At 44.2% G+C, this 4082-nt stretch overlaps 1 pseudogene; it reads left to right on the top strand.

Moving 5' to 3' along the window:
- Positions 1-2393: 2393 nt before the first annotated feature.
- LOC147437132 (small ribosomal subunit protein uS11y pseudogene) lies at positions 2394-2851 on the top strand (annotated as a pseudogene).
- The last annotated feature ends 1231 nt before the right edge of the window (positions 2852-4082 follow it).

Genomic DNA, 4082 nt, shown 5'->3' with positions numbered 1-4082 from the left:
TGATCCTGTTCTGTTTGTGTTTGTTCATGCTTATAGAACGAGGACACAAAGTCTCAAGGAGATAAATCCACTGGAAGCTGCGAGCAGCCGAGCCCCATTTCTGTGCTAGAAGGCCCCTTCTACGAGGACGACGCTGCGTCTCCACCAACTAACACTAAGTTCATTCTCAAACTCGAAGGTAAAACACCTTCACGACATTTGTTTGGACTTTGAGTTTCTTCTTCTTCAAATCTTTAATTGCAAAACCTCGCCCCACTTAATTAAAAGCCTGCAGCTCTATCGTTGTGTGTGTGCATGTCAGGTTGGCCTGGCAAAATAGCAGGGTTTTCCCATGGTGAGTTTTGCAACTCCAACTAGGGTTGCTTTCTGCACGGCATTCTACACGCGTTTCAATATTTTTGCCCACTTAGAATGAGCGGGAAAAAATGTCTCCCTAAGAAGGGGCTTCCACAGGAGGGAGTAATGGCTAGAGAAGAGAAGACAAGATCAATGTGATTGAAAAAATCTCACGCTTGAGAGGGGGTTACTCTAACTTAGCCCCTCTCGTGGAGGCCCCCTATAAGTTCCTTGAATTCAAGCTCATGGAATGGAGACAACAAACCCATTTTAGGCTTCAGCCCTTTTTTGGAACTTTAACTCTTGCCTACATTGAGCCCTAGAGGATTAGCTATGCCTCTGGCATCGGCTCTCCTTCATTGGGAGCGATAAACAGTGAGACTTGAACACATAGCGTTTTCCTTGGAGGATTCGACTTCAAGCTCATATAACCTAGACGCCAAACCTATTTCGGCAAAAGGTAAGTCCCTTTTTGGCATGACCGTCTTGTTAGATCATGAGCTTTTCATGGAAATGATACATAGTTGAATCTAAAGGACAAAGTAAATCCAAAGCAATCATGTCATGTTTCTTTATACTAACACATTAATATGTCATGTTCTTCACTTGTAGGACACATTTTGTGCATTGAAGCCCTCCTGCTTAAACTGTTTGAGTTGCTAGTAATTGGTATCATTCATTTACTTCAAAGGCTTCAACAATTTATCTCAGACATGAATTGGATTGTGTGTTTTTCAGAGCTTGAGGAAGAGACAAAAGAAGAAGCAAGCAAAGGGAGCTCTTTGCAGCATCTTTCCCCTCTGTTGATGTGTTGCAACCACCCACAGAATGTAGCACTTACATATTTCAGCTATGTGAAGCATCTTTTGGAGGTTTCATGTTCGCCACAACGCCGTGATGGCGGCGAGAATGCACATGATGCTACCAGCATATGGAAGCTAAGGCCCCCTGGATTCCCACTACTTTGGGCAGCTAGAAGAGGAGGTAGCAGCTTGTAAAACAAAACCAGGAAGTAGCAATTGGAGAAGAATGCTTTTTGACAGCATTAATGGCACCATAGAGAGAGGATGCACACATGGCGCCTTTGCCAGCATCAACCCTGGCTCCTAGCTTGTGAATGTGACCTCCATGGCACGATCGCGAATGGATGGTTGGTGGCAATAGTGTAAAGAAAATTAGAGGCAAGGTTAATGAGAGCATAGGAACAATTATTGGTGAGGGTGAAGAGGAGGGAGATGGCCCACATGCATGAGAGGACATACTTGGCGGACGCCAAGATGCTTGGGCGGACTTCCTTTTAGAAAGGGGGGAGTTGGGCTTAGATCTAGAGCGCCTAATTTTCAAAGACCTCCTAGACCACATGATCCGAAACCTCGGTGTCCCTCCTCTATCCCTCACCACCAAAAGGCAACTCTTCAAACTGCACAAGTGAGAGTGGCCCATTTTGTACATTCATGTAACTTTATTACACTCAAGATATTGATATAATTGATTAAGCTCCGACCCTTCCTCCCCTGCACCTCTACCACCATGTTTCATTGTCTTCACTAAATAGTACCAATCCTCAAGCTACCCAAAAATCATGTTGCGATATTCTCAACTTAAGCTTACATCTAGTTTAAACTTTTGCCCATCTTAATTAAAGGTTTTCTTCACTCCAGCTTATGAATGAACTGAAAATTGTGCAAAAAGAATAATGATAGGAATTTTAGGTCTGCATTTGATGGAGTTAACTTACGACATGAGGTTTGCATTTAATTAGCACTTTGTAAATAGTCTTAACAAGACATGACATTCATGGTATGTCCTTAAGGGCATGCGAAAATTAGTGGATAAGTGTCCTCCCCAAGGGATATCCACAAAGGCCCTGACTTTGTTCAGAGAGAGAGAGAGAGAGAGAGAGAGAGAGAGAGAGAGAGAGAGAGAGAGAGAGAGAGCAAGACGACTAATTCGAGGTGGTCAACGGCTGGCTGATGATTTCATTAGAGAGAGAGAGAGAGAGAGAGAGAGAGAGAGAGAGAGAGATTGCTGTTGTTTATGAGCTGCTTCACGTAACCATGTCTGGCAAGAGGAATACCAAAGAGGTGAAGGAAGAGAATGTTACTCACAGTGGACCTCGGTGCTCGTGACGGCGAGCACGTCTTTGGAGTAGCACATATTTTTGCCTCAGTCAATGACACCTTCGTGCATGTCACAGATCTGTCTGGCAAGGAGACGCTTGCTCGAGGCATGAAGGTGAAAGTTGACAGACTAGACGAGTCTTCTCCGTACGCAGCCATGCTTGCTGCTCTGCAAGATGGCGCGCACAAGTGCAAGGAGCTGTGGATCACTGCTCTACACATCAAGCTGTGAGCAGCTAGGTTGTAACAAGACGAAGACGTCTGGTCCTGGTGCACAGTCTGCACTGAGAGCACTTGCTCATTCTAGCATGCGGATTGGACGAATTGAGGATGTCACACCTATCTCTATAGACAACACAAGAAGGAAAGGTGGTAGAAGAGGTCACCGGCTGTAATTAGGGCAGCTGCAGACGCGTTTGGATTTTCTTCTATCTTTGCTAAAAGATGATTGTTTTTGTTCACCAAGCGAGCCTGAGGTAGACGTCCTAGCTCCAATGGAACTTGTTATGATTGGATTATTGCTATAGGCAAGTTTGGAAAGTTTTGCTGAAGAGTTATGTTGGTTTTGGTTACATTGATTATCATGGTCCCGATTTTGTATAGGCTTCATGCTGTGAGGAATCTAAATTAGAACTAATTCTCACTCTAGAGAGAGAGAGAGAGAGAGAGAGAGAGAGTAGCTAATTGGAGGTGGTCACGGCCATAGCCAGGGGCTATTGCTTGGGGTGGAGCAAAGTGGAGGCCAAGCACTACCACCTTCACCGTTATGTTCTTGCCAGGGGGACTGCAATGCGAGAGCATGTTGAAGAAAGGGGCTGCAGTGCAAGAGCATTTGTAGGTGCAGGTTTCTATCTAATGGAAAGGTGCATAAGACTGAGTGAGATGGTGATGCAAGACTGCAAGTGATGCTCTCTCTCTCTCTCTCTCTCTCTCTCTCTCTCTCTCTCTCTCTCTCTCTCTCTCTCTCTCTCTCTCTCTCTCTCTCTCTCTCTCTCTCTCTCTCTTTTCCCCTTCAACAGGTTAATTATCCAGCACCTCTCCAACTTCTTCTTCTTCTTTGTATTGAGTCCGTGTGCATCATTTGAAAGTAGTGTGGACTGATTGTATGATGTATCTCAACCTGATACTTCCAATTGCAGGCCTCATGACAGAACAATGTGCACAAGTGAACTGCAAGAAATGACTTCATACATGCCCATAAGATTTGCAGTATGTGCATTGGGAACGTTCATATGATCTATGATACCTCGACCAACACTTAGAACACCAGGTTTCAACCTTCCCTACCAAGGATCTGATTTTGGTCATCTCAGAATCAATTTCGACATTTCTTCTAGCTTCTTGGTCCATGACCCTTTGTTCTTGCTTTTGGACTTTTCATTTGAGTCACTATCATATGAGCTGGAGGTTGTGTTAGAATTTGACGTGCCAATCGAGGTTTCACTATCACTGGAGTCTCTCCTCTTGTGGTTCTTTTCCTTTTTGGCTTGTTGTTCCAACTTCAAAGCTCGTTGCACTAGATCATTGAATTTTTTTGTAGGAGCTAGAACTTCATGTTCCCTTAGTTTCTTACTTTTAAAACCATTCAAAAACCAGGCTCTCATTCTCTTTTCTAACAAAGGTTCT

This window comes from Adiantum capillus-veneris, chromosome 17 (assembly GCF_014529385.1).
Source record: "Adiantum capillus-veneris isolate H3 chromosome 17, ASM1452938v2, whole genome shotgun sequence".
NCBI classification, from domain to species: domain Eukaryota; kingdom Viridiplantae; phylum Streptophyta; class Polypodiopsida; order Polypodiales; family Pteridaceae; genus Adiantum; species Adiantum capillus-veneris.
Note: the sequence above shows the minus strand (reverse complement) of the source record. Positions and strands in the feature narration are given on the sequence as shown.